A 20,992-nucleotide genomic window follows, 5' to 3' on the forward strand; every position below is an offset into this window, starting at 1 on the left:
TATAGATGTTTTCTCACTATCTTTGATCTTTCCCAGGCATAGAACATAGTGTTTTCATTGGGTTGAAGGCTGTGCAGAGTTTTGTCCTTCTTTGGGTACAATGTCAAATTGCTTTTCAAAATTGTTGGATAAATTTACAAATTGACCGTCAATCCATTATTTAGCCTTTGCTGCATAGCCCCACCCCATTTATCATTTGCTATATGTAACATCTTTATAAATAAATCTAGCCATTTTGAAGTACTTCTTAATTCAATTTCATCTTCTTATTAGTGGCCTGAGGCATTTTTCGTATGGTTGCTTCAGTGAATAGTTGTTATTGTTGTTTTTTAAAATAGCTTATATTTCCATTTTCCTTCATCTAACCATAATGGAAGGAGGAGGTGACTGCACAGATTCACATTTAGCAAGTTTGACATTGTGGGAATAATGGAATGAGCACAAAATTTAGAATTCGGATACTGGTGTTTGATTCCCAGTCCTCTATGGACTAGCCATGTGATCCAACTTAATTCACTTAATCTCTTATAGGATTATAAATGTTAAGCAGGAAAGTATCTCAGAGGCCATGTCGTATAATCTTTGCCTTATCAAGAATACATGACTACAATATGCCTGATTAATGTTCATCCAGCCTTTCTTGAAGATGTTTTGTGAGAGGCAAACCCTGTGCCTCTTGTGCTCACTCATTTCATTTAGGTTTAATGTTAATTGTTAGAGAAGCTTTTTCTTTTGTCAAACAAAAATCTTCCTATATGCAACTTAACTGATCTGCTTCTGCCTTTTGGCACTAAACAGATCAAGTCTAATCCAAATACTATATTTCAGCCATGAAAGCAGCTAACATGTCATCCTAAAAACATCTTTTCTTCTAGATTAGTTCCTTAGTTCTTTCAATAGATCCTCTCATGCCATGGTGTTGAGGTAGTTTACCATTCTGCTCGCAATGAAGCCCAGCTTGTCAATGTCCTTCCTCAATATGAATACCAGCATTAAACATGTTCCATGTGACTGTCCTGGGTGCCTCCCTATTTCTGATTATCAATGTCTTTTTAACATAGATGAAGATGGTTTGTTATTTTGGCTGCTTTGTTATATTATTTAATTTTGTGTTTATAGTGCCCTAAATTTGTTGCCCCTTATATCACTTTTGCCAAACAATCTGATATTTTGTCATGCCTTACTGATATTTTACTTTTGATATACTTTTTAAAAAATTCAAATAATGACTTTATTTATCATCAGGTTATATTCAAATATGTCTAGATCATTAATGACCTTTACTTAATCATCTAGCATGTTAAATATTCTTCCAAGCTTTTATCATGTACAAATTTTATAAACATACCATTTTTCTTTTACACAAATCATCAATGTGATTGTTAATTGATAAAAAGCTACTTTTTGTGTCTAGCCATTTAACCACTTCCAAACCCATCAAATTTTACTTAGCTCATATACCTTCACCATGTACATCCGTATAGCATAATGGCCTTTTGTCAATTGTTTTGTTGCAATCTAGGTACAACATGTGAAATACACTGTGATCCAAAAATAAAATGTTCTTATTGTCTTGGGATGTGTTTGTAATGAAGTTGGGCTGGTTCAGCTATCACTGCTTCCTTATCTAAATTATCAAAAACTATCCCATTAAGTAGACACTCTAAATGTTTTCTAGGACTCAATTCAAGTTCACTAACTGGTTTACTTGCACTATAGCTGTAAGGAATTTTTTCCTGAGTTAATCATCTTAATTTGCATCAAATTGCCTTCATTGCAATAAAATATAAATTGCTATAAAAATCATTCTCATTTAGGGAACAATTGTGGGTAGATATTTTTCTAATGGAGAAGAGAAAGAATATTTAGGAGGAAGAAATATGAACAAAAACACCAGAAGAGAGTAAAAAGATCTGAAGAAACCATGCGAAACAATAGTAAAAGCAGTGGACACGAAGTCAATTGATTCTTAAAATGCTATTTAAATATCACTACTACTATGGCTAGTTCTGCTACTCCTATAGTATTAGTAGTATTACAGATGATGATGATAATGATAAAGAATTCTGAATATTCCAGTCCCTTTTGTCTTATATTTCAATGATGATGTTTTGTTATTTGTAATTATTTCTATAATTATTATCATCATTATTATTATCAATTCACCAAGACAAAGGAGACTAAAGCATAGTATTTATATAGGGAAATGAGAAAGGTACTTGGGGCTAGATCACTGAATGTCATTATATCTTGATATATAATCATACATTCTTGTAATAGTTAAACCTATAGACTTCATTTTGTTGAATGTACAGCTTTCTCTGTGTCAAACCTCCTAGTTTTCCAATGAAATGAGTGTAGGGTTTAGAGTAACCTGAGAGGTCACTTCTTAAGATAATTAGTATCAAAGATCTGTACCTTTTGCTATGCTGCCATTTCAGCCTCCCCACAATCTAGCAATTTTTCATGATAAATTGAATCTAATAACATATTTTCCCAGGCAAGATACATGGAGGATCATTGTCTTGTCACTTTGATAAAATGTTTAGGGGTTTTTCTGTGGCCTATACTTCAGAATATTACAGGTGAAAAATCTTCAGTTATGTCAAACCAAACACAAATATAACAATTTCATGAAACATGAACATAAAAAATCATTAATTTTCTGAGTGAAATAATCCCAGCTTCATCTTTATGCTTCACAATTTAAAATTCTTTTTGTTTATATCTTTATTACTGCCTACAGGTATAAAAAGCCTAATAACCTGAGGAAACTCATCTTCCTAGTCTAAGAAATTAATGGAATTTCATATTTCTTTGATTTCAGTATGTTGAATCAAAATAATTTGAATTTGATCTTGTACTAGGGAATTTATTGCTTAGGGAAAAAAAGCTATAGAATTAATGATGTCCAAATGGGTATGTCTAACCTATATACATTAAACCATGCTCTCTTTTTCTGAAAAAAAAAAGAAAGAAAGAAATGTTTACAAAAGTATATGACCCAGTAATAGTTTACATTTAAATAATATTTTAAGGTTTCTAAAGTACTTTTCCCCCCATAACAATTCTGTGAGGTATGTGCTCTAAGTTTTTTTTTTAATTTTCATTTTATATTTCAAGAAACTAAGATGCAAAGAGGTTGTGACCAGCGCATAATCACCCAGGTACAATATGTTTGATCCTTAATCCTACTACATGTATGTTGACTTCAGATCAATGGCTTTTATTTGTTTAATGGAGATGACCTGACAGCTTTTTATGTATTAAAAAGGAATCCGTGGCATAATGAATACTTGGAAGTAACCATCAACACTACTTCCACTCATTGGTAAAGATTTTTCAGAAAGAGATGAGATCAACTTAAAAAAATTAAGAGGCACATAATGCAAATTTTAATCAAGAAGAAAAATACAGTGCAATACCATGTCAAAAACCTTAAAGATTCTCCAACTTATATATTTAACTGTGAAAAATCACTTTACTCATGGTCTGGATGATTATAGCTTTGGCATCTAAAAATGTTGCCTGAAATTCTTAATACAATTTCTCAGAAGTCCAATGGCTTCGGGAAAGCATGTTCAAATTTCAAAGGAATAAAAATTCTAAATTTCCAGCAAAACTCTGTCATCAATAACTAAATCACTAATTCATCAAATTTACTAACATAAAACTATCTCCCCCTGCTTTGTGTGTTCACACAGGGAAAATCTTGCATGAGGATTAAATTTTGGGGTCTTCTCTATTTCCATTATAAAAGCAATCTTTGTGCTTGATTCTTAATCCTGAAAATTCAGATTGTTTAACGGTATTTTAAAAAATTAATTTCTGAGTCTAGATTAGATTTTTCTTTGCATCTCTTCTTGTTCTTTATCATTAAATTTGTTTATTAAGTTAGTTACTCTTTTTCTCAAATTTATTAACTGGTTTAGTGACATTTAGAACCTGGGAATTTATATAGCTTTGGCCCCCACATGCTATATGATTGCATCTATATTGGTTTGAGGGGATTTTGCAAATAAAAGGATCACAGATTCATTAACAAGTTACAGAGCATTCAGCTTCAATCTTCATATAAAGTACACATATCAAATGAACTGATGCAGGTTGGAATAAACAAAATCTAAATAACAATATACCCAATTTGAAAAAAATTTATATAAATTCAATGGTCACTGAAAGAATCCAACTTCTTTTTCCCCCATTGGATTATACATATATTATCACTCAAATCCTTTTTCCATATTATTCATTTTTGTAATAGTATAAAACCAAATCCCAAAATCAAATACTGATATAAACAAATGATAAAGCATATATTTTCTTCTGGATTTCTACTTCCACAGTTCTTTCTACAAATGTGGATAGCATTCTTTCTCATATGTCCCTCAGCATTGTCCTGGATCATTGAATTGCTTTTGGTAGTGGGGTCAATCATATTTGATCATACCACACTGTTTCAGTTACTGTAGATAATGTTCTCCTGGTTCTGCTCACTTCACTCAGCATCAGTTCATATAGGTCTTTCCAGTGAACAAGCAGTTCACCAGTCCTTTTAAGACAATACTATTCCATCACCATCATATACCACAATTTGTTCAGTCATCCTCAATTAGGGAATATCCCCTCATTTTCCAATTTTTGCCACCACAAAAAAGCTATAAATATTTTTGTACAAACAAAACTTTTCCTGTTTTTTTAAATCTCTTTTGGATGCACACCTAGTAGTGATATTGCTGGATCAAAGGACATACATCCTTTTAAAGCCCATTGGACATGATTCAAAATTGCCTTCCAGAATGGTTGGATCAACTCACAACTCCACCAGCAATGCATTGGTGTACCAATTTTGCCACACCCACTCCAACATTTATTATTTTCCTTTACTGTCATGTTGTCCACACTGTTAAGTGTAAGGTGGTACATCAGAGTTGCTTTGATTTGGATTTATATAATCAGGAGGAATTCAGGACATTTTTTCACCTGATTATTGATAATTTTGATTTATTCATCTGAAAACTGCCTATTAATTTCCATTGACCATTTATCATTTGGGGAATGATGTAATTTCTTATGAATTTGACTTAGTTCTTTGTATATATGAGAGATTAGTCCTTTGTCAGAGAATTTTGTTATATATTTTTCTCCAGTTTATTGATTACCTTCTAATTTTGGTTGCATTGGTTTTATTTGAACAAAATCCTTTAAATTTAATATAACCAAAAGTATTCATTTTACATCTTGTATTGTCTTCTGTTTCTTGCTGAGTATTAAATTCTTTCCTTTCCCATAGATCGGACAGGTATACCATTCCATATTCATCTAATTTACTTATAATATCTCCCTTTATGTTTAAATCATTTACCACTTTGAAGTTATCTTGCTTTAGGATGTGAGATATTGATCTAAACCTAATTTTTCCCATACTGTTTTCCAATCTTCCCAGAAGTTTGTGTCAAATAGTTGATTCTTATTCCCAAAGCTGGAATCTTTGGGTTTGTTGAACACAAGATTGCTGAGGTTATTTGCCTCTATCTCTTAATCAGTACCAGATTGTTTTGATGATCACTGCTTTATAGTACAGTTTAAAATCTGGCATAGAAAGCCAACTTCTGAGTAAATGAAATATATGTTTATATATATAATTATGTACATATACATGGTATTCATATTCTATATTCAAATATCTAAGTATATGGATAAATACAAATGTATACATTTTACGGGCAGATTTAAATTTATATAAACTAATAGAAAAATAACAAGTATATTATATATGTGTATATGTATGTGTCTATAGCTCTTTCTATTTCTTTAGAAAGAGGGAAATACAGAGAAAGTAAATATGAAAGGGAAGGTTCAGCCTGAAAAAGAGATATTTGTTATTTTTTCCCTAGAAATAAGATGATGAAAACACAAAAGACAAGAATAAAATATATTTTTTAAAAATGATCACGAAAATCCATTGAAATTCATGAGAAAATAAGTTTGCCCAATTTTAGTTTGAGATAGTCTGAAAAAAATGACTGTAGACATACTTTGATACAATTTCACAATGAACAACATTCAGATTGGAAGCAGCACATCACAGTGGAAGAACACTGGATTGAGAATCAGAGGACCTGAGTGGGAAAATCAACTTAGCCTCTTATCACCCCAGTCTCCTGGAAAAGTCATTTGATCTCATTAGACATCTGTTTTCTTTTCTATTACATTTAAGGATTCACTGGATTATTATTTCTGAAATCATATTCTATTTTAAATCTTGTGATCCTATAACCCATCTCATAGGATTAGTATTAGGATAAAATAAGGGAATGGGTGGGAGAATACTTTGGAAAGCTTATAAATCATGAAGCTCATATTATGAATATTAATACAAATAAAATATGGCCACTTCAAAGTTTTGCCTATAGCCAGGGAGTCCAGTTACAAGAAGGGGACAGAGATATGAATTTGAATCTCACACGGAACAATGGGATAGTTTAGAAGACTGTACTTTTACTGCCCTACAGCATCATTTCATGGGTATATAATGAAGGCTTGGTAGGGCTTGCTTAAAAGCAGCCATCAAAGAGCGAAGCTTCAGGTAAGGGATTCTGTAGAGGCATTCTAAATTCAACCACTCTTCCACATTGATCTAGCATTTCTTCCTAAAGGATTATTTTGGAATGTGGTGGCTGCCCTTATATGAGTCTGTACCCCATCATGAAACATCAGGAAAAGGTATTGCTAAAGCTTGGTTCCTCAGTGGATAGAGACAGACCTGGAGATAGGAGCTCTTGGGTTCAAATCTAGTCTCAGACACTTCTTATCTCTGTTACCCTGGGCAAGTTACCAAACCCCAGGTGCCTAGCTCTTATCACACTTCTGTCTTGGAGCCAATACTTCATATTAATTCAAAGACAGTAGGTAACTTGTAACCATAGAAAACTATTCTAAATTAATTAATTAAATAAAATTTTCCAAATTAAAAAGATACTCCCTCCCCCAAAAAAAGACAGTAGGTAAGAATTTTAAAAAGAAAATAAAAAAGTAATAGACTTTGGGTCAGTATATGGAGATTTGATCCCCAGTTTAAAATTAATGAATATATAATTGAATGAATGAATAGTTTTTAAGCACTTACTGGTTTCAGGTAATATCCTAAATAAGATGGTCTTCTCAATAGTAGAGACTAGACGAAGAATATTAAGGAGGAAGAAACTTCCTTTAGTACATATTGGTTTTAACGGATTGATCTGATAGGTTGAATTTCCTAGCCTATGGGTGAAAATATAATATTAGAACTGAGGAAAAAAGTTAGGGTTGAAAATGTGGGTGTGAATGTTTTCCTCACAGTTTTGATGGAAATCATGGGGATGGAAAAGATCATTATGTAAGAAAGTAGATAGAGAAAAAAGAAAAGGTTAGCCCTGCAGGATGAAGGACAGTCATATTTAAGGGGTAAGAGGAGGAAAACACTGAGGAATAAAAGAAGCAGAAGTAAGATAAAAAGAAAGTAATACCTCAGAATTCAAGGAAAAAATATGGCATCAAAAATAAGGTGCGAAAAGTTAGAGGGCTATTATAAGGAAGAACAAAAACAAACTAGATAGAAATAATTAACAAGACCCAGAACAGTGACTTGATATACATAGACACTTAATAAATGCCTATTGATTCATTGATTGTAATCATACATCAATCAAATGGTCAATCAACAATTATTTATTTCAGTTATTATATGATCTGCACTTTGCTAGATGATAGAGATAAAAGTTCAAAGAATGAAACAATCCCAATTTAGTAAGCTTACTTTAAAATGGGAATAAAATTATAAATATAAATATATAAAGAATTAATATTAAATAAATGAAAAGAAACAAATACAAAGTAATTAAATACAAGATAATTTTGGAAAGAGATGACTAAAATTTGGGTGATGAAGAAAGTCTTCATAAGATAGATAGTACTTGAGCTTTAGTTTAAGATGAGGGTAAGGGAAGAGTGCCTTCCAGGAATGAGAAATGAATGCCCAGTGAGAAAGGCATGAAGACAGAAATTTGAGGAACCATGAGAAAAGGCATAAAGAAAACCATAACACACATTTGTCAATGTTTTCTATGTCAAATTACTTTCTTTTACTTATATGTAGAATATCCTTCTAGCAGAAAGTTGAGATGATTCCATTTTCTTGTGTCACCAGAATGTAATAAAATGCCGCATATGAAGTAGACATTTAACAAATGTTTATTTAATTGAATTTCATTTCCCCATAATTCCAGGTAACATTGACCTCTTATTTCATTTTTGTTTGGATGGTATAATGGCATGTTTGGGCATTTCAACCTGATGCAATAGTAGATTTGAAGTAATAGTGTCTACTTTCAGTTCTGACAGTTATTATCCTTTATAGTCTCATCTATAAAATGTGGGGGTTAAGTTATATATTCTCTAAATTCCTTGCCATCTATAATTTGGGAATCTTGTCATGCTAATAACTTTATTTCTATGAACCCATAATTATATTATGTCAGATCTTAGTTTTTATATTTTCTTATATTGGTCTTTAGGTAGTTGATATGTGATGTTCTTTCATCTAAAGATTGAAACTCCTTTATCAGAAGTCTACCATAAGTCTACTAGGATTAGGGATGGGGAATATACTTTAAAAAAAGATTAATACTTGTTAGCAGCTAGTAATAACACTCTTTTCTCTGTTTGTCTAAAGAAGAAAGAATAATTGGTGCCTGTGAGGTCTGCACAAGGCTTCCAAACAAAGTATCCCGGCTTCCCCCCTGGGTAAAGGAATGGATGAAAATAATGAGAAAGATAATAAGAGTTAAAAGAAAGGTAGATGGACTTCAAATGAAAACAGGAAGATTTAGGATACCTGCAGAAAGACAGGTCAGCATTATATAGAGACGAATTAATACTTTGGGATTAAACTGTCTGTGAAGGATAGGGGCATGGCTTACTAAAAATAGGCACAAAGTAATTCAGAAGCTAATCAGGCTCTGTCACAGATAAAATTAATAAGTAAAAAAGTTTTAACAAGACATTAGCCACCTGAACAGCCTAGAAGGCTAGAAGAGGGAAGCTAGTGCATCATATGGCAGGAGTAAGATAGCTTTTATTAGATTGGTGATGATTAACAGGACTTGGTAAGGAAGGGAGCAAGGTGAGACTTCAAGGTACAGTACTATGTCAGGAGATGATCACCTCAAATTGTATTACAAGGGTGAAAAGCTGGAAAAGAGGACAGTAGCCCCAAAGACAGGGAATGGAATCAGTCTGAATAGAGTGAGGAATGTAAAGAAAACTGGAAAACAGAAAGGAGAAAAGGGGGTTGATGTTGAGTTTTAGTTAATTTCTACTATTCTAACTCTCCCCATCTATTCTGACTTGAAAAAAACCCTAGTATTTCTGAAATAATGCTGTGTTTTGCTACAAAGAAAATCTTCTGAGGAAGGTTTGGATTTCCAAGGAAGTTTGAGATAGGAAACTCTAAATTCCTCTTAATTATTCAGAGAATTGAAGGGATAGGAGAATTAGTTTTTATTGGTTTCCCTCATTCCTTACCTGTAGATGCAAATTCAGCTCTGGGTTCAAGGTGATGCCTTGAAGTGATATAGAACAACACAAGAGATACAGATCTTCCTCAAAATGTGATTCCAAATCAAAGGAAAAGTCATTCCCCTACCACACTCATGAAAAAAAAAAAAGATTTTTAAAACAGGAAAATATAAGTAACTCTGTAACCTGGACAGCTGACCAAAGAGAAGTCAGATCATTTGAAAAGCCTCAGCAATGGAGAGTTTGGAGTGACTGAAGTAGAATAGGTTACTTTGAGGAGATTTCCTTAAGGAGATGAGTTATGAGCAGAGTAGTTAAAATAGAAAGGAATTATTTGGTGTAAAGAAAATGTAGGGACAAACTCAGCCAGTGGAAAGACAAATTTTAAGTGTTAGGGTGGGAAAATGTAACATAAATGTTGGAGATGATAAGTGCATTATACTAAAATTTTTATTTTCTTCCTTTTAGAAATAGATTAGGGGGGACTTCCGGTTAAACATGGCTGTAATCTAGATGCAACTCACTTTCCCTCCCCAGCACTGAACGAAATAGACTATCTCAAAGAGCACAAAAATCACCTTTGGAAGAACGGAGGGACTCTCCAGTACCCCACAGAAATGAAGGTATGTGGGGTTTAAACATTTCCACACTATAAGGAGGAGGAAAAGCTCACACAAAAACGTGAACTGACCCCCTAAACCCCCAACCACCAAACCAGAGTAAGCTATCAGAGTGCTCACTGGGACAGAGAGTGAGTGAGGAGTGTCTCAGTCTGGGGGGGCACACCAGGGTCCTTGGGATCTAAAGACTGCAAGGAAATGACCTCTCAGGGCGGTTTCATGGGAGAATCCTGGGCTGAGCACAGAGGGCTGCAGAACTGAACTCCAGGGTGGTTGCGCTGAGCACCTGGATGGAGCTGATCGCCTGGGCGGGCTGTGTTGATCGCCTGGGTGGTTGGGCTGAACACAGGGGCACCATGCTCTAAGAAACCTCGGAGGCTGGGAAGAACTAGTCTGAGGCAACCTAAATTCACAGAAAACCCGCCCATATCACCCAGACCCAAGCCCAAAAGAAGAAAGTTGAATAAAACCACCAAAGGGATGGCTCACATGTCCCAAAATCAAGCCTCCAAGAAGAAAGGGGGGGGGGTAAAGTGACTACTGAAAACTTTTATGGAGGGAGTACCCAAGGAAAAGAAGAGAATGAGGATGAAATCCAAACAAAATCAGAACATGCCTCCCAAAATGGAAACTATCCACAAGCTCTGGAAGATCTTAAACTGGAGCTTACCCAAAAGATGGAAACCTTTTGGGAAAAAAATGGGAGAAAGAGATCAGCAGTCTGAAAGAAAAGACTTCACAATTGGAGAAGGAGCTGGAAGCATCTAATAGAAGAGCAGACAAAGCTGAAAAGCAAACCAAATCCCTAAAGACCAGAATTAAGCAACTGGGAGACAGCGAGCATGTCCAAAAGATGGACACCTTTTGGAAAGAAAAATGGGAGAAAGAGATCAGCAGTCAGATAGACAAGACTTCACAATTGGAGAAAGAGCTGGAAGCATCTAATAGAAGGGCAGACAAAGCTGAAAAGCAAAACCAGTCCCTAACGACCAGAATTAAGCAACTTAAAGAAAGTGAGATCATAAAACAGCAAGAATCAATAAAGCAAACCCAAAAAATTAATGAATTAGAAGAAAACATGAAATATCTCACTGAAAAGGTCACAGACTTGGAAAACAGAGGAAGAAGAGAAAACCTCAGAATTATTGGCCTCCCCGAAAAACCAGAGATAAACAAAAACCTCAATGCTATTCTACAGGAGATTATAGAAGAAAATTGCCCAAATGTTCTGGAGCAAAGGGGCAAAATTGAAATAGAAAGGGTTCATAGAACACCCTCTATACTAAATCCCCAAAAGACAACCCCCAGGAATGTAATCACCAAATTCAAGAGCTTCCAAGAAAAGGAGAAAATCCTATAAGAAGCCAAGAAGAGGAGCTTCAGATATAGGGGAGCTCCCATAAGGATCACACAAGACTTAGCGGCTAACACACTAAGAGACCACAAAGCATGGGACACGATATTTAGAAAGGCAAGAGAGCTGGGTCTCCAACCAAGAATCAACTATCCAGCAAAACTGACTATGTACTTCCAGGGGAAAGATTGGGCATAGAAGATTTCCAAGCATTTGCTAAGAAAAGGCCAGAACTTAGTGGAAAATTTGATATCCAAGCACAGAAAGCAAGAGAAACATGAAAAGGTAAATATGAAAGAAAGGGAAAAGGAGATAAATCTTATCTTTTTCTTTAAGTCAAACTCTCTTCTATAAGGACTACATTTATATCAAATTATATATATTAATATGTGGAGAAAATGTCTTGTGTAACTCTCAAAAATTACATGCATCATAAGAGTAGTTAGAAGAATCATGCATAGGGAAAGATTGAGGCATCAAGAAGATTTGGTGAAAGGGGGGGCAAAGAAAGCAAAAGGAAGGGGGAAATGATAATACTAACATTTACCTCAAGAATAGGGGGGGTGAAATAAATAGAATAATCTTTCCCATACAAAGATACACATGGGAAGGGGAGGGGAAGAACTCTCATATGAGAAGGTGAGAAAGAGAGAATGAAGTAGAATTACTTAAATCTTATGCTCAGTGAAATCAACACTGAGAGGGAAAAACATCAAGGTCTAGTGGGATCCTGAATTCTATCTTATACAACAGGGTAAGAAAGAAAGGAAAATCAAGGAAGGGGAGGAGGAGGGAGTATAAAAAGGGAGGGAAGGAGAGGGGGGAGGGGAAGGGAGCATAAAAAGGGAGGGGCTAGAAAGGGAAGCATATCAAGGGAGGGGACTAGGGGGACTGACCTAAAGTAAATCACTGGTTCAAAAGGATACAGCTAAAGAAGAAAGGTCAGAACTAGGGGAAGACATCAAAATGCCAGGGAATCCACAAGTGACAATCATAACTTTGAAAGTGAATGGGATGAACTCACCCATAAAACGTAGACAAATAGCAGATTGGATTAGAACCCAAAACCCTACCATTTGTTGTCTTCAAGAAACACATATGAGGTGGATTGATACTCACAAGGTTAGAATTAAAGGATGGAGTAAGACCTTTTGGGCCTCAACTGATAGAAAGAAGGCAGGAGTTGCAATCATGATATCTGACAAAGCCAAAGCAAAAATAGACCTGATCAAAAGGCATAGGGAAGGTAAATATATTCTGTTAAAAGGGTGTATAGACAATGAGGAAATATCACTAATCAACATGTATGCACCAAATGGAATAACATCCAAATTTCAAATGGAGAAACTAGGAGAATTGAAGGAGGAAATAGACAGTAAAACCATATTAGTGGGAGACTTGAACCAACCATTATCAAATTTAGATAAATCAAACCAAAAAATAAATAAGAAAGAGGTAACAGAGGTGAATGAAATCTTAGAAAAATTAGAGTTAATAGACATATGGAGAAAAATAAATAGGGACAAAAAGGAATACACCTTTTCTTAGCACCACATGGCACATTCACAAAAATAGATCATACACTAGGTCACAGAAACATGGCACTCAAATGCAGAAAAGCAGAAATAATTAATGCAACCTTTTCAGATCATAAAGCAATAAAAATATTGATCAGAAAGGGGACATGGAGAGCCAAATCAAAAATTAATTGAAAATTAAATAATATGATACTCCAAAATCGGTTAGTTAGAGAAGAAATCATAGAAACAATTAATAATTTCATTGAGGAAAATGACAATGGTGAAACATCCTTTCAAGCCTCATGGGATGCAGCCAAAACAGTACTTAGAGGAAAATTCATATCCATGAGTGCATATATTTACAAATTAGGGAGGGAAGAGATCAATGAATTGGAAATGCAAATCAAAAAACTTGAGAACAAACAAATTAAAAACCCCCAGAAGAAAACCAAACTAGAAATCTGAAAAATTAAGGGAAAAATTAATAAAATTGAAAGTGATAGCACTATTGAGCTAATAAACAAGACTAGAAGCTGGTACTTTGAAAAAACAGACAAAATAGACAAAGTACTGGTCAATCTAATTAAAAAAGGGAAAGAAGAAAGGCAAATTAATAGCATCAAGGATAAAAAGGGGGACCTCACCTCCAACGAAGAGGAAATTAAGGCAATCAATAAAAACTACTTTGCCCAACTATATGGCAATCAATATACCAACCTAGGTGATATGGATGAATATCTACAAAAATATAAATTGCCTAGACTAACAGAAGAAGAAATAGATTTCTTAAATAATCCCATATCAGAAACAGAAATCCAACAGGCCATCAAAGAACTTCCTAAGAAAAAACCCCCAGGGCCTGATGGATTCACCAGTGAATTATATCAAACATTCAAAGAACAACTAACCCCAATACTATACAAACTATTTGACATAATAAGCAAAGAGGGAGTTCTACCAAATTCCTTTTATGACAAAAACATGGTACTAATTCCAAAGCCAGGCAGATCAAAAACAGAGAAAGAAAATTATAGACCAATCTCCCTAATGAATATAGATGCAAAAATCTTAAATAGGATACTAGCAAAAAGACTCCAGCAAGTGATCAGAAGAGTCATCCACCATGATCAAGTAGGATTTATACCAGGGATGCAGGGCTGGTTCAGTATTAGGAAAACCATCCACATAATTGACCACATCAACAAGCAAACCAACAAAAATCACATGATTATTTCAATAGGCGCAGAAAAAGCCTTTGACAAAATAAAACACCCATTCCTATTAAAAACAATAGAAAGCATAGGAATGGAAGGGTCGTACCTAAAAATAATAAACAGTATATATCTAAAACCATCAGCTAATATCATCTGCAATGGGGATAAACTAAATAGATTCCCATTAATATCAGGAGTGAAACAAGGATGCCCATTATCACCTCTACTATTTGACATTGTGCTAGAAACACTAGCAGTAGCAATTAGAGAAGAAAAAGAAATTGAAGGCATTAAAATAGGCAAGGAGGAGACCAAGTTATCACTCTTTGCGGATGACATGATGGTCTACTTAAAGCATCCTAGAGATTCAACCAAAAAGCTAATTGTAATAATCAACAACCTTAGCAAAGTTGCAGGATACAAAATAAACCCACAGAAGTCATCAGCATTTCTATATATCTCCAATACAGCTCAGCAGCAAGAACTAGAAAGAGAAATCCCATTCAAAATTACCTTAGACAAAATAAAATACTTAGGAATCTATCTCCCGAAACAAACACAGGAACTTTATGAAAACAACTACAAAACACTTTCTACACAACTAAAACTAGACTTGAGAAATTGGAAAAACATTAACTGCTCATGGGTAGGACAAGCCAATATAATAAAAATGACCATCCTACCCAAACTCATTTATCTATTTAGTGCCATACCCACGGAACTCCCCAAATTTTTTTTTTACTGATCTAGAAAAAACCATAACAAAGTTTATTTGGAAGAACAAAGGATCAAGGATAGCCAGGGAAATAATGAAAAAAAAAATACAAAGGAAGGTGGGCTTTCAGTCCCAGATCTCAGACTATATTATAAAGCAGCGGTCTTCAAAACAATTTGGTACTGGCTAAGAGACAGAAAGGAGGATCAGTGGAATAGATTCCGGGTAAGTGACCTCAGCAAGACAGTATATGACAAACCCAAAGATCCCAGCTTTTGGGACAAAAATCCACTATTTCATAAAAACTGCTGGGAAAATTGGAGGACAGTGTGGGAAAGATTAGGTTTAGATCAACACCTCACACTCAACACTAAGATAAATTTAAAATGGGTGAATGACTTGAACATAAAGAAGGAAACTAAGAAAATTAGGCGAACACAAAATAGTATACATGTCAGACCTTTGGGAAGGGAGAGGCTTTAAAACCAAGCAAGACTTAGAAAGAGTCATAAAATGCAAAATAAATAATTTTGACTACATCAAATTAAAAAGTTTTTGTACAACCAAAACCAATGTAACTAAAATCAGAAGGGAAGCAACAAATTGGGAAACAATCTTCATAAAAACCTCTGACAAAGTTTTAATTACTCAAATTTACAAAGAGCTACATCAATTGTACAAAAAAATCAAGCCATTCTCCTATTGATAAATGGGCAAGGGACATGAACAGGCAGTTGTCAGCCAAAGAAGTCAAAACTATTAATAAGCACATGAAAAAGTGTTCTAAATCTCTTATAATCAGAGAGATGCAAATCGAAACAACCCTGAGGTATCACCTCACACCTAGTAGATTGGCTAACATGACAGCTATGGAAAGTAATGAATACTGGAGGGCATGCAGCAAATAGGGACACTAATTCATTGCTGGTTGAGTTGTGAATTGATCCAACCATTCTGGAGGGCAATTTGGAACTATACCAAAGGGCGATAAAAGACTGTCTGTCCTTTGATCCAGCCAGAGCACTGATGGGTTTGTACCCCAAAGAGACAATAAGGAAAAAGACTTGTACAAGAATATTCATAGCTGCACTCTTTGTGGTGGCCAAAAATTGGAAAACGAGGGGATGCCCTTCAATTAGGGAATGGCGGAACAAATTCTGGTATATGTTGGTGATGGAATACTATTGTGCTAAAAGGAGTAATAAAGTAGAGGAATTCCATGGAGACTGGAACAACCTCCAGGAACTGATGCAGAGCGAAAGGAGCAGAACCAGGAAATCATTGTACACAGAGACTGAAACACTGTGGTACAATGGAAGGTAATGGACTTCTCCATTAGTGTCAATGCAATGTCCCTGAACAATCTGGAGGGATCTAAAAAACACTATCCACAAGCAGAGGATAAACTATGGGAGTAAAAACACCAAGGAAAAGCAAGTGCTTGACTAAAGGGGGGAAGGGCATATGACTGAGGAGAGACTCTAAATGAACACTCTAATGCAAATACCAACAACATGGAAATGGGTTCGAACCTAGAACACATGTGATACCCAGTGGAATCATGCATCAGCTATGGGAGAGGTGGTGGGAAGGGGGGGGGTAGAAAAAGAAAATGATCTTTGTTTCCAATGAATAATGTTTGGAAATGACCAAATAAATTAATGTTTAAAGTGAAAAAAAAAAAAGAAATAGTTTAGAGGGCAGCTGGGTCGCTCAGTGGATTGAGAGCCAGGCCTCAAAACGGGAGGTCCTAGGTTCAAATCTGGCCTCAGCCACTTCCTAGCTGTGTGACCCTGGGCAAGTCACTTGACTCCCATTGTCTAGCCCTTACTACTTTTCTGCCTTGGAGCCAATACACAGTATTGACTCAAAGATGGAAAGTAAGGGTTTAAAAAAAATAAATAAATAAAATAGATTATTTCAGAGTCTATTTTCTTTACAAATTAATTTTAGTTTTGTATTATTTTTATGTTCTTTCCTCAATATACCTTCTTTCCTCAACATACCCCTCTGAACTCTGTTACTCAGAAACCCATCCCTTATAACGATAAATTTTAAAAATAGCAAAAAGCAATTCAGCAAAATAAATGAACATGTTGAATAAACCTGGAAACATGTGAAATCTTCCATATCCATAGTCCTCTGTTTCTCCCAAAAGAGAGTGAAGTAGGATTTTTATATGGCTTCTATCAGGTCATCTTTGACATTATAATTATACAGTATTCACTTTTAGATTGTGTTCTGCTTCCATTGTTGCAATTATGGTGTATATTGTTTCTTTCGTTCTTCACACTTTGCATCAGTACGTATACAAGTCTTCACTTCACAACCCTTTTCACAAGGACTCCTATAAAATATATATATATATATATATATACATATATATGTCTTATGTATATTATATATATAAAATAAATGTATATGATATATATTTAAAATCCCAGTTATATATGTCGTCTCCCTTAAGTTCCTTGGCATATGAAGAAAATAAGGAAATTTAATTTGTTCTCAGATACATTATACAATAAGGAATGACACATATTTCCATCACTATTCCCAAATATTGGTCTTGTTAGGGGATGAATTAGGGCCTACATTAAGTTATAGAACATAACACATCCCTTCCCCTTTCGCCTTTCATTCATTGCCATTTGCTTCCAGACCCTGTGCTGTGTATCCATCTTATTGACATTTTTAGAAATAACACCTACTCTGAGTAGTAACCAGAATAAATAAGAAAATGTTCATGAAACAGTTTGAAAAGTAATACTATATTTATCTGACACGTCATTGGCCTTACTCATCTCTAGTTATATCACTAGTCTAAATAATATAAGTTATTAGAGCTCAAAAGGACCATAGAGATGATCTTCTCCAAATAGATTTATGACTATGGAAAACCAAGGGCCAGAGACATTGGATTACTTGCCTAAGATCATGACACTAGCAAATGGCAAGAAAAGAATTTGAACTCGGTTGTTTTTAAGTCTAAATCTAGTGTTCTTTCCATTATACCATATGAAACAAAATTAACTGTATTTTTTTCCAAGGAGAATCTTGTGTGTTAAATTATGACTGCCTTTTGACATTCATAGGGAGATGATCAACTTTTGGGGAAGTCACAGAGTCTTCTCTGTGGCTACCCAGGGCCATGTTTCTCTGGAGATTGTACCTCTTGAAATCAGTCTGTGCTCTTCTGATTTGGAGGTCATCCTCATACAAACCTATGTGCGATGTGAAGAGCTGGCTAACATAGGATATGCAAGAATGCTCTTCTACCTATGTAACATCTTGCATGTACCAGCATATACAGCTGTTTACACGTGTCGTCCTGTCAAGACAACAAGGAACAATATTGCATGATTAAAGAAGAATTAAAAAAGTCTTCTTCACTCATGGGCAGCCCAGAAACATGCTGTTGTCGAAATTGCAAGGGGGGGGGGGCAGGATTGGTATTTTGAATGTGCTGAAATCAAATGCCTTCCAGGTAAGTACTGATTTTTTTTCAATTACTGGTATTTATTAATGAACTTAAAGGAAACTTAGTTAACATATGATATATTCAAAATGCTGTATAGTCCCATAGAACATCAATACACAATCAAAAGAACATGGAACTAGAGATGAAAAGGACATCAGAATTTATCTAAGCCAACTCTCATTTTGAAGATGAAAGGCACAAATACATTGGGTGACAAATAAATTAGCAGCTTCTGGATTAGGACGTACAAGGTGGTGGAGCATGCCAACCCTCTTTTAGGTTGAACTGCCTTATTTGATCAAAGGAAAGGGTAACTCCTACCCACCCACCTAGGTTTGATGTTAGGTTGACACAGGGGACATGGATATAATATGGTGGAGTAGTGGTAAAGAAATTGGAACTGGTGACAAATGATAAGCATCGGAGATGGAATCTGAACCCAGAGCCTCTGAAAACAGTTAGTGTTCTTTGCACTGGATCAGTGATGAATAAGATATTGTCTCTGCCTACCTGAAATTTAGAATATAGTAGGCTTATACATATATAATATATCATAACATAATAATATATCAAAGATTATATATCTTACCTATGTATTATACAAATATATTTATATTTATTTATGCTTTCTTTAGTTCATATTTTATATCTATATCTATATTTATATTATAATATGTTTATTTTATACTACAGTATAGTAGTTTTAATTCTGGAGGGTCCTTAGAATTAACCTGGTTTTATTCCTGATGTTTTTCCCTATAACACTTAAAGTTTAGCAAGACATTTTAAATACATTATTATATATAAGCCTCATAGCAACCCTGACATGTGTGTGCTATTAGCTGCATTTTTTAAATTTGGAAACAGGATTTGAGGGGTTAAATGATTTAATTAAAGTCACATGATTATGTGGATGAGACTAGATTTGAAGCTAGGGCTTCTGACAGCATATCCAGCTTTTAGCATTGTACCATGGTGCAAAGGGGGGAAATTATGTTTTTAAGCAACTAATGCAAATGTACAATGCAGTCAATGAATGAAAACAAACACCGTGTTAAAAGGGCTCTGAATTTTAAGAAAAAGAATGATAATTATATATATATATATGTACATATATATATATATATATCATTATGGAGGTGGCACTTGGATTGGGCTCAGGAGGAGATAAAAGATTTCAACAGATAGAAATAAGAGGGGATCAGTATGATTCAGTAATCATCTTCCTTCATTTAAGGGGTAAATAGATGGACATTCACAACTTTGTAAAACAATTAAAATCTTCCTTACAATATATATTGCTAGTATAAACCTTGGTGAGAGGTCTAATTAAATTGGTTTTTCCTGAGAGTTTTTAATGATGAATTGAGAAGAGTGATTAAAAAAATCACAGATGAAAATATTATTATGTATCTTTGGGCATATGTCAAGAAAAGAAATAGCATGGATAATTAACCCCTTTCTTATTGGAAATGCTAATAAACTTACTAATAAGCCAAAGGACTATCTGACCCTCTTAAGGCATTAGTGCAGCCTTAACAGCTCTGAAGGTTTCCTTTAATTCAACAGGAACATATTATTCAGAATTCTCAGAAATACCCAATCTTGATAAAACCCACAGATTTTTACAGTGTCTGCTTAACCCCAGTTTTCTAAACTTTCAGTAGCTGGTTCAAACTCATTGTTCAGATTGATGTCAATCCACTTTGGGAAAGAAGAAAAGTCAATGGAGAGCACAGATAACAAGGTACCTTAAAGCACCTTCATAGGAAGTGTGAGCAGTAGAAAACTGGGGTAGTATCCAACAGAAGTTGAAAGAAGTTATTTCTTCTGTATTAGACCTAGAAGAGAGATTTGGAAAAGGTCAGCCTTTTGCCCTCAAACAGGCCATGATTATCCCATCGGGGGAAAGAAGAGGGGTCATTAGCTGAGGTATAGAGAGGTTATATGACAATAAAGACATATATATATATATAATATAAATAACTATTTACTATTAAATTGCAAAATAGAACCTACTTCTCTTGATGCATAAAGATACCTGATTTCCAATATACTATGTGGCCTCTCATTTGGTGAAGAGGTAAAAAACAGGAGAAAGACTTGGGTATTTTTTTCCCTAGAGGAATACTTCTTTTGTGATGGATGAAGGACTAAGGATGTCTTTTTGGGCATGTCTTTTTTGAAAATCAAGCATCCACACTCACACAATGCTGCTGAAGCTTCTTGGCTATGGTGGCCTAGCTGACCATGCATGTGTGTTGTTCCAGAGCAACCAGCCTCTTGTTCAGCTGATTGGGACCATTTCTAGCTCACAAAATGTAGCTTGTATCTCCCTCATGAAAATCACTCAGACATACAAAATAGCTACAGTTGGGGAATGAAAGTCCTCACAAGTACAATGGATTTCTGCACTGCAGAATCTCACCAATAAGGGCAGTAGCCAGAAATGGTGATTTTTTTATGATGATGATGAATATAAGATTGAAAAACAGCTGAATCAGAGTAGTCATCAATCCCACTAACTCAA

Source organism: Monodelphis domestica, chromosome 3 (genome assembly GCF_027887165.1).
Source record: "Monodelphis domestica isolate mMonDom1 chromosome 3, mMonDom1.pri, whole genome shotgun sequence".
NCBI classification, from domain to species: Eukaryota; Metazoa; Chordata; class Mammalia; order Didelphimorphia; family Didelphidae; genus Monodelphis; species Monodelphis domestica.